This window comes from Armigeres subalbatus, chromosome 2 (assembly GCF_024139115.2).
Source record: "Armigeres subalbatus isolate Guangzhou_Male chromosome 2, GZ_Asu_2, whole genome shotgun sequence".
NCBI classification, from domain to species: domain Eukaryota; kingdom Metazoa; phylum Arthropoda; class Insecta; order Diptera; family Culicidae; genus Armigeres; species Armigeres subalbatus.
Window position 1 is genome coordinate 211326363 of NC_085140.1, and position 11871 is coordinate 211338233.

General features: G+C 38.3%; 1 protein-coding gene across 2 annotated transcripts in view; it reads right to left on the reverse strand.

Annotated features, from left to right (window-relative positions):
• The window catches only part of LOC134211577 (semaphorin-1A), a 283656-nt gene extending 274063 nt beyond the window's left edge, over positions 1 to 9593 (reverse strand). For both annotated transcript variants that reach the window (XM_062688580.1, XM_062688578.1), the window contains exon 1: positions 8632 to 9593. The gene's annotated coding sequence lies outside the window, so the exon portion shown is untranslated. The remainder of the gene's footprint in view (positions 1 to 8631) is intronic.
• Between the last annotated feature and the right edge of the window lie 2278 nt (positions 9594 to 11871).

Genomic DNA, 11871 nt, shown 5'->3' on the forward strand with positions numbered 1-11871 from the left:
CTTATATGCCATTAGTATTAGTTAATGTTTATATACATACATCATTAAGACCACATTGTAGTCTGTTGATAACACTACACAATAAACGATGTAAATATCCCAAGATATCTTAAAACTAACTTACGATGTATGTAGAATTCCAGTAGTTTTAACCGATTCAATACGGATTTTCTTTAAGTCGTGTTTCAACATAAATTTTGGACATACTGCTTTAAAAATGGATGCAAACCATAAAAAAGTTGAAATATGGGGGGAAATAATTTTTTTGAGAACTTTTAGGGCTTCCAAACCTTCCTTGAGTTCAGATCTTGATGATCTACATAAACAACAAAGCGTTTTACGGGGCCTCAATGCTAATATGAACTTGGCAATGGTACTTGAGACATGATTGAACTATTTTTATCAAACGGCAGTGTTACCAGAACATCAACGGTACTCCAAACTATTCTTGAGATCAGATCTTGGAGGTCTACAAGATCAACAAAGTAATTCATAGGTTCCCGAGCTTGTGTGTTAGTTGGAGAAGCCTCATGGAACATCATTACACCAGTATATACAAAATACATTATTCCCAGAATGTTTACGGTATTCCAAACAATTCTTGAGTGCAGATCTTAGAGGTCTTCAAGAACAACAGAGTGCTTGATAGGCTCCTGAGCTTGTGTGTTAGTTGTAGAAACACCATAGGACATCATTACATCAGTATTTAAAAAAATCAACATTCCCAGCTATGGTACTCCAATCCATTCTTGAGTTCAGATATTGAAGGTCTACAACACCAATAGAGTGATTCATACGGTCCTGAGCTTGTGTGTTACTTGGAGCAGCCCCATGGGACATCATTACACCAGTATATACAAATCACAACACTCTCAGAGTTCCTGCGGTAATCCAAATAGTTCTTGAGTTCAGATATTGGAGATCTTCAAGACCAACACAGTGATTCATAGGTTTCCGAGCTTGTGTGTTAGTTGGAGAAGCCCCATGGGACATCATTACATCAGTATATAATTACTATGTCTGAAACTTGATTATACATATGTACAACATGTGATAGATTTAGTTCGGAAAAGGTATTGGAGGGAAAGTAGGGAAAGCACCTGTCATGCGAACTGGGGTCGTGGGATCAAACCCTACCGAAGGGGCGTCATTGCAATATTTTTCCTGTATGGAGCAGTTAATTTTGAACATTTTTGCTGAAGAAAGCATGGCTCTATCTCTTAAAACCTATTTTTGACAACTGATTTTCGTCTTGGGTCATATATGACCCATCCGTATTGAATCGGTTAATGGATACGTTTTGTATTCATGTATAAACTTCGCATAACAAGAAAATCTACTACCACAACTAGTTTGTTCTAACCTCAAGAAAAAACTTCTGGCTTTTCAGAAGAAGTAATGAAAATGTTTAAATACTTCGGTTGAAGAAAAAAGGATACTTTCGTAGTTGTAGAGTATTCCAAAACTATTCTACGTTGTCTGTTGATCTTCATGAGATGTGATAACTACAATTAAATCCATATCGAATCTTTGAGTAACGAAAAAAGTTTCCGTAGAAAAAGTGGATTTAATGTTCTAAGAATGTGTGTGCCTGGGTACGAGCCCTGGACTCAACAGCGGACCAGAATGAGTAATCTATCGGATTTAGCGCTGGATAATTTGAAGACCATTTGGTCAAATACCTCTGGTAGTGCCAGATTCAATAACTGCTGAACCCTTTAAGCGATTACAATCAAATCTGGGAAACATTTTCCCTATCCTTAGGAGACGATCTTCATTTAGAAAATAAAAAGATTGTAGGTATATTGTTTAGGAAACGTAAGTATATTAAGCGTAAGAATATCATAGTCACAGACATAACACATTGAACATTTACTCATCAAATTCATCGTCGTTCAAACACTAATGACATCTATTGTTTTCACTTAGTTAGGCAAATCCCGAATCAGATGGCGGTAGTGAGCAAACGTCAAACTAGAGCAAATCCGATGCGCGCGCCACTTGTGACCGATTGGCCAACTAATGATTTTTTAAATTGACCAGTAAATCAGTGAACGATGAGAATTTCATGAGTGTTATGTCTGTTTGTCTGTGTCATAGTGTTAGACATAATTTAAAATCCACATTCCTTAGTCCCTCCGAGGTTCTTTGGGATTATACAATCCCCCGAAAACCAAGTCCCCAAAATAACATTTGCTCAAAAATAATATTACCTCATCACCGACATACAACTGAAAATTGCAATTCCCCATAAATATTATTTCCCCCAAAAACGTCGTTTTCTCAAAATAATGTATCTTCGAAAAAAATGACATTTCTTGACTTTTCCCTAAAAATGATATTTTCCTGGAAATGATATTTCCTTTAAAACGTTTCTTCGAAAATGACATTTCCTCGAAAAGGACGTTCCCCGATAATTACATTTCTTCAAAAATGACTTTTCCTCCGAAAATTGCAAAAAAAAAAAAACAATTGCCAGAAAGTAACCGAGAAAGTAACTTTTCCCGAAAAAAAGCGTTATCGAAAATATCATTACTCAAAAATAACATTTCCGGGAAAGCAACTTTTCCTCGGAACAATCATTTCCTCTTATATTCTAGAGAAATAAGAAATCAATTGGTGGAATTAATGCATTTAAAAGTGAAATCTGTCTTCTTTCACATTGAATGATCTTCAATATACAACATTTCCTCAGAAAAATCATTTCCAATAGAATATAATAAGAAATCATTTGGCGGAATGAAATCTGTCTTCTTCAGTTATTGAATGTTCTTCAACCTATGTTTCGAGCTTATAATCAAAAGAGGAAGTACGGCAGTGTGCGAAAAAAAAATTTCATGATTTTATTTGTATTATTTTTAATCAAAATTGAAATTCTCAATGCCAATAGTGAATGTTTCCGCGAATTGCTGTTTCAGTAAAGATCCGGTGGTTCAAAAGCATCGCTCGTGAATATTTACCTTCGAATGATACTGGTCTTGTGGCAATATGACGGAGATCTATGTGCAATAGAATCTGGCGAACAAACAGCGTATGTTTATTTCCTATCTTACGAGTGTTGATCAACCATCATGAAAATTATTACAATAATTACAGTGTTGGAAAAAGGCTCACAATTTAAGAAGGAGTGGTCTAGTTCTAGGGAAATACCTTGACCAAATGGGTAATGAATAGTTGCCTTTTAACATTAGTGAACACGGAACGAAAATTGTTACAATAATTATGGAAAATCAACTAATCTTTTTCGTACGCACTCTTGCCCCACGAAATGCGCACACTTATCCCACACAGGGCCAAGTGAGCGCACTTGATTTTCTCCATAAACCTCTCTTATTCTCAAATTCAAATAGAATATATCAGAAATGTAGTAAGAAGTATCGAAGACAATAACATACAGTACATACTTGTTACTAAATCCAACTTTCAAAGCATTCCTATTGAAAGCTATTCTAATGCAACAGTTATACTAAAGACACTCTTGTGGTATATGGATTTGTATCATCACAAATATTGCCCTCCGCTCGCTCAAATCCACTTCTATAAAACATTCTTAATGCCTGCAGTATCTGTACAGAAATATCAAAATCTGTACTTTCGCCTATAATAATGCTTACTGACGTTAACCACCTTTCTCTTACACGCGCACGAAGGGAATAGGATTTGATTTCATCGAAAAAACAAAACCTATTCTTTCTGTGAGCGTGCAAAAGAAAGATGATCAAACGTCAATCAAGCTCTATTCTATCAAGAACATGTACTTTTTTTTTTTAAGACAGAATCACCGTCTTCGACCAGAGGAGACTGAACAATTAGCATGAGACAACGGATAGGACATTCACACAACACCTAGTGGACCAGTACAGAACTTTTCGCTTTACGAAAAGTTTTCTCCTTACGGGGGCGGGAATCGAACTCACACTCCACAGCACATGCGTCTAGACGATTGACGTCGCTAACCGCACGGCCACGAAGCCCACTAAAATACTTCTAAGCAGTGACGGGAAATGTCATATCGCTGTCATGGGACTTATTTGTTAATAACTTATTTCACATAAACATAAACATGTAGCCCTCAATGGGACCTAAAACTTTTTCTAATTGGTCATTGCTCTAAATTTGTAATTGGAGAGCTGAATCAGTGTCGAATGACATTAATGTCATGACATTCCGTTACCTTTTTTTAAATTCGTTACACACTCAAATCCCAAATTTCACCTCGGTAATGTTTTTTACCGATTTTATCCTGTAAAACTGAATTAAAACCGAAAGCTCAGTAAAAAGATCAAAATTAACCGATCTCTGTAATTATTTTAACCGGTGCCTCAGCACTATAAAATAACATACTGGACCTCGGTAATATTAATTACCGATTAACTCAGTATTTATCAAAACTTTCAATTCTGTCAAATGATTATACTGAGCACTCGGTAAAAATAATAAATTTTACTGAGCTTACGGTAGCTTATTTACTGACTTCTCAGTTTCCGAAAAATCTTCGTGACGCCTGATGTGCCGCCATATTTGTCCTCTTGAATTATGAGTGTTCTCGACGCAGTATGTGAGGCACGTTTCTCATTTTATTTGCAATTAATTCTTGGATTTGTAATGAAAACAACTGCGCTGCCGGTAAGTTTGAATAATAATATCAATATTTTGGCCAGTTTTAAAATGAAAGTGGATTTTGAATTAGCAATTTTCGTTTTTAAATGTCTTCGCTGGCAGATTTGCATTTTCATTCCATTAGCTTCTTTCCTTTACGAGGAATTCATCTGTGTCCAGTGATAGATCGTCGTATCAGATTTGAGTTAATATTCAGGTAAGTAGAAAAATAAAACTCTCAGCCAACAGAAAAATTAACACAGAGTTTAAAATTGCAGGAAATCTAAAGCATCCGCTGACCTACTGCCCGTTATTCCTTCAGAAGCAGGACTGAGCAAGTCGGCAGTTGAGATTTTTTTTAAAAGCTCTGCGAATATAATTATTCCCACTTGGTATTGGATTAATAAAGAAATATTTTACAATGGAAAAATACTTTTGTTTGTCTTTTTTTCGATAACCGAAAAGGATACGAAATTGCATTCTATTCGGTAATTTGTATTACAGAAGCCCGTATTTGTTTTAAAAATCGCCTTGTGTGTTTTTACCGAGTGCTCGGTAATACAATCACCTCTCCACATCTCGATATTGAAGGGACATTTCGTCATCGAGATGGCAGAACTGAGGACTCGGTAGGGTAAAATGCCCAATAGTGGACCCCCTAGTAGCGGAATTTTGCTCTTCCTGTCAAAAGGCATAGAAATTTTCAACATATTAACTGCGCTTGATATCTAACAACAAGCTCTATACCCCCTTTTCGCGATACATACATAAAACATCCAAATACACGGCGTTATTCGTTGCAATTAACATTTTAATGTCTAACTGAATTCGCCCTATAGTAGACCCCCTGGGGGTCCATAATAGGAAATTGCTTCCCTATAGTCGACACTTCATTTGATTTTCATGTCCCTTTCGGGACGTTCTTCTTCCTATTATGGACCCCCAAAATATTCCTATAATGGACACTCCCGTGTTTATTTTTTATAGAATTGTTAAAAATCATCTAATTTGACTTTCCATAGCATTTCCAACGCATGTAATCAAATCATAGGACTGTAAGGTAGGTTCTCCCGATAGAATTTCATAGCACAATGTTGACATTGTGCTGTAATAATGCAAAAATGGCTAAAGGATCCACTATTGGTTGGGGGTCCACTATTGGTCACTTTACCCTATATTGTAAAACTTTTTACTGGGCTCACTACCGAGAGCTCAGCTGTTGAGAAATCGGTAATTCATTTACCGAGCTCGTTAAAAAAAAATTAAGTGTGTATCATGCCTCACACTGTGTATTTAGAACAATGGTCTGTTGGACAAAGTTGTTGGATCCTTTAAACATTACATGTTAATCGAAAAATACTTTTAGAAAAAGTTATTAGCAAATTAGTAATAGCAACCCAATGACATTTTTTGACATTTCCCATCACTGCTTCTAAGTTTGGAAGTTGATATGTATTAGCATTTGCATATTATTGTAACAATATTTATGTCAAACGGCCTTAATGTCATGACATTTCGTGACTTTTTTTTTGTAATATTGCTCTTATGTCACGACTTTATTTTTGAACCAAGTGATCTGCTAGATAAAGTTATGCAATCTTTATTGTGTTGCTGGTTTCAAAATCACGAATTGTAAAACACTTTTGAAAAAAGTGATTAGCAAACTAACTTTAGTTCGTTGACATTTCTCAACACTGCTTCGTATCACACGACGTAAAGACGGGGCCCTCCTTAGCCGTGCGGTAAGACGCGCAGCTACAAAGCAAGACCATGCTGAGGGTGGCTGGGTTCGATTCCGGTGCCGGTCTAGGCAATTTTCGGATTGGAAATTGTCTCGACTTCCCTGGGCATAAAAGTATCATCGTGTTAGCCTCATGATATACGAATGCAAAAATGGTAACCTGGCTTAGAAACCTCGCAGTTAATAACTGTGGAAGTGCTTAATGAACACTAAGCTGCGAGGCGGCTCTGTCCCAGTGTGGGGATGTAATGCCAATAAGAAGAAGAAGAAGAAGAAGAAGACGTAAAGACGTCTACCCGGCGTTGTGCGATAATTATTTAATACATTTGCATAATGCATGTATTTAAATTTTTCTAAAGATGATTGCACAAAAACGTAATAATGGGGATGCTATAAAATAATAAAAAATCATGAGCAAATTATTGGAGTTCTAAATCACTGCATAATGCACGAATGGCATAAATCACGCGCAATAAAACTTTTGCTATGGTTCGACCTCGGGAACTCATACGTGCGGTCATGCACCTTCACACCATTTCAAGTCGTTTCGTCGAAGTCGTAAAGCTTAATCAACCTAAATATTTATTTTCGTTATCCGCTTAACATTTCAGTCGAACCATTATCTACCATCTGCGTTGATGTGCCTTTCTTTCAACTCCTCCTGCCGCAGCGAAAATCTTCCGCAAAATTCTAAAACTCAAGCATAGTTGGGACTATCGCGTCGCTGATCTGATGTTGCTGCGTCTAACGACATCGTTTATCAGCCGGCCGACCACCAGCCGAGATCCATAACGTATAGTCGTCAATAGCCATATAAATGAACCAAATTGAAGAGAAGAAAATGCACGGATGGCCTTCCAAATTTATCTCTGTTTATATTTATAAAATACACCGCAGACGCTGGGTGCGTAATATGAGACGTTTTTCTCACTTGGATCATTCTCTCTATCGCATCGCCCCTTTGGGCGATTTTCTATTTGGCAAATGTGTATCGAAATAACCCAAGCCCACCACTTACGCGAGCAGTCAGTACGTAGGCAGCATGATTTGTTTACATTTGGCACGCGTGGGTTTTCGCTTAATGCCGGGAAAATTCGATGAGATTTTCCTCTGCACCTCGTTTATTGTTGACGGTTTTCCAGTGAGAGGGGATGCAGTGACCAAGGAAAACCCAGCCAATCGCTACCTGTTTTGTATTGGTGGCGTCCGCTTATTTTAAACTGTTGCTATTTAGACAGCATTGTGAATGCATTTGCATCCCCGTCAAACAATATTTTACTTATAAGCCAGGCTGGGGAGAGCATGAGTCTGCCGTCAGACGTGGGTGTGTACGAAAAAGGCAGACATTTCCGATAATTATAACAAAATTTCATTTCATTTGGTAGCTATTACCTACATATCAAACCACGTACGATCATAATGATGTGGAAAAACGGATATCGTTGGAAGTGTGACTTCCCACATAAACTAGACGATCCTCGTAAATCATAAGGTGATCAGTTCATGAGCACGATGTGATATATGAAGAAAAGGAAGTGCACGTGATTGACTCGTCTGCTTTCTGATGTTGATTTTTGAAATCATTCTTCTTGAATGTGGGTTATTTTCAGGTAAATGAGATTATGACCATAATGATCAAAAAGATGGATTAAAAGTTTATCGCATAGGTGTTTAACAAAGGATACAAATAGAAACCTGAACCGTATAACCACCGCACGGCAGGATAGTGATTTGACGTGTACAAAAAGGCACGGAGTGCAGCAATCCAGGTCAGGAAAATGTTTTTTAGACCGTTCATAGACTGCGTGTTTGGCGAAGCGCAGTTATACAACAAGCATCAAGAGCCTTCCTTAGCCGTGCGGCAACATAAATGCTCGGCTATAAAGTAAGACCATGCTGAAGGTAGCTGGTTTCGATTCCCAGTCTAGGAAATTTTCGGGTTGGAAATTTTCTCGACTTCCCTGGGCATAAAAGTATCATCGTGTCAGCCCAATGATATGAATTCAAAAATGGTATTTTGGCTTAGAAATCTCGCAGTTAATAACTGTGGAAGTGCTTAATGATCACTGAGCTGCGAGGCGGCAAATGTCCCAGTGGGGGATGTAATGCCAATAAGATGAAGAAGAAGAAGACGTAGGCCAGTTTTACCCACATACAATTACAGATATCAAGTCTAGACCATCAGCAACTCTACTTATTATGGATTTATATTTGTACGTCTAATTGAATTTGTTACATAAAACTGTTTCCGCGACAAGCTCGGCATACCACAAGAGCGATTATCACCTTACCTGATTATTTAATCCAGCAGCTAATTATGGTGAACCGATGCATATAATTAATCTCCTTCGCCGTTCGATGTTGGAATCGTAAAACAGCTACGCAAATGATTTAATAAAGAATATCCAAAATACAATCGCACTTCTAATATGAGGAATTCACTCTCGATTTATCCACTAAACTTTTGCGTTTTATTGTAATTTAGTTTACAATGTTGTAATTTGCAGCTCACTTTTCCAATAACTTCCGCTTTCTTACACAAACAATGTTTCCTTGCTATTAAGGCACCTCTGTTCAAGTTTTCCGCAGTACATTGAAGTCTCGCTGAACTTAAACCGATTTAAAATGCATATCTTTAAAGGTATATCGAAACGAAAGTAAACACATTCACCACGCGTTTTGTATCATATATTTTTCACTTCTTTTCATAATGTAAAAGGCTTACGTTTCCTATAATTAATTCCCTTTTCACCTTTACTATTTACCGCGCATCCACATCAATTCATCATGATTTCCTTGCGTGTATTTCCTACGATACGCCTAAGCGCACTTCACTATTCTCTTGCGTTTCGAATTCTCTCATTCTCCTCCCTCACTCATTATTCCACTCCTCCTATAGGATCAACAACATCCATCAGCAGTAACCAGACTCGAAAGGTTCAAACAACTATTGACACTCTCCTTCTCTCGATTCCCTTCTGTTCTCTTTGTTTCAATCCGCTAAGCTCAGTAGGCATAATATCATGACCATCACGACATCCTTTGATCGAATATAGGCACTCATTTGCTGTAATCACATCACATGTAAATCTCAATCCTTGATTGATTATTTCACTCACGCAACATAGAAAACACGTAGTTTTTTATTGATTCAATTCATTCAATTGGAGATACGCAGTAATTAAGAACTAAAAATTCCGCGCGCCACGGCCAGGGAGCCAAGCAGCATAGAGTGTACAGTTCACATAAAACGTTCACTCGATACTGACTCACGCGAACGCAAAGCAAAACATGGCAACCACAGAGACCCGCGGAGACCTGCATCGCATTGCGGGCATAGGTAGTGGTAACCAGCAGCATAGAGAGAGGTACGAAAAGAAAACCTGAATGTAAATATTTTTATGTTGCTTTTCTGCCCACTTTACTCGCCATGCGGCCAGGACTGCATTGCATGTTCGTTGCGTGTGTCTTTGTGTGAATGCATGTAACAGTTTTCAGAATGCTTTTCCCATTCAAAAAAGTAACCACACTAATGAACGATTGGACATCAATGGCTGCCGTACCGAATGGCACAAACACATGGCAGCGTCCGTTATAAGCCGCATCGCGGAGACCGGTTTTGTTTCAATTTTGTTCAAAGTTGTAGTCGTAATGGGCCGGTGCCTTGTTGAAGCGTTAGTACTTGATCCAAACAAACGTTATATTGATTACAAACATAATATGTTGAACATACATAACGAACGCTAGGGGTGCGATGAGCACCCCATTTCTCCTTATTACTTGTACTTACTATAAAGCCATTAGTACACTCTTTTTGATGTAAATTACGTCTTTCGGTAAGTTATGTAGAGGGATCATACTTTGTTTCAAATTTGGGACCGTCACGAAAAGAGGTCAGGAAGTAAGAGCCAATAACTCAGCCGTTTTTCAACGGATTCCGGAGATTTTGGTATGATTCGATCAGTTAACTCTCTAAGCACAGACAAACAGACATAACACATTGAACATTTTCTCATCAAATTCATCGTCGTTCAGACACTAACGACATCTCTTGATTTCACGAACTAGATGGCAGTAGTGAGCAAACGTCAAATTAGAGCAAATCCGATGCGCGCGCCACGAGTGATCGATTCGCCAACTAATGATTTTTTTAATTGACCAGTAAATCAGTGAACGATGGACATTTGGCGAGTGTTATGTCTGTTTGTCTGTGCTCTAAGATTCCATACAACTATTGAAAATAATTGTTTCAACGCATTTAACTATTGAAAATCAAATTTTGACAGGTAGCGTTCAAATTTTCACAGGGCGAGTGATTGCATAATCATTTCCTCCTCCCTGACTCGCATTCTGACGTGGCGGGCGCCAGTATGACCTAACAAATGATATCACCAGTACTTGTACATTGAAGATGTATGCTAGTCCCAAGCAAACATCTGTTGGTTCTCTGTGCAAGAACAGCTGATCTGGTCATAATGAAGTAGCAACTACGAGCAGCCACTCAAGCTCAAGCTCAAAATTTGAAAAATTAAATCAACATTAATGTTTGAGTAAGCAGTTAAAAAAGCACTCAAAACAAATATTTTACCAAAAAACTTAAACTTGTACCTATATTTAGTTATGTGATAAGTAATCTTATCGATTTTTTTTTATTTTTATTGTTGAGAAAACGTGTGCAACGTGAACGGGAAGAACATGAACACACTGCTCCGCGTGGCAAGGTAAAAGCACAGACAAACAGACATAACACATTGAACATTCACTCATCAAATTTATCGTCGTCCAAACACTAACAACATCTGTTGATTAGTTGGGGCAAATCACAAACCAGATGGCGGTAGTGAGCAAACGTCAAACTAGAGCAAATCCGATGTGCGCGCCACGAGTGATTTATTGGCCAACTAATTATTATTTGAATTGACCAGTAAATCAGTGAACGATGGAAATTTGACGAGTGTTATGTCTGTTTGTCTGTGGTAAAAGTTCGAGGAACAAGAGGTGTAGAGGAAGTGTTCGTGCTTTTCGATGAAGGTTCTTCGCTGTCGATGATGGATGCTGCTGAGACTATCGGACTACGAGGACCGATTGCACCCGTAACATACATATGGACGAACGGAATATTGTACTCTGGACGAGCAATCGATGCTGCTACCATTCCGTATTTCTGGACCATCGGAACAAGCGAAGTGGTACGAAGTGAAGAATATTCAAACTGTTAACATTAAAGCTTTACCTCCGCTGAAATTCGACATGGCAAAAAAAGCAAATGTATCCAAAGGACAATTCATTCATTTATTAAGTCTACATCTAAACAGATAACACTGAATCAACAATTTGACGCCACAATACACAGTTCGAGGCCGCATCTCTCCATCCTCGAATACGCCCCACGCTCGCCAAGTCGTTTTGCACCTGGTCTGCCCATCTCGCTCGCTGCGCTCCACACCGTCTCGTACCTGTAGGATCGGAAGCGAACACCATCTTTGCAGGGTTGCTGTCCGGTGTTCTTGCAACATGTCCTGCCCATCGTA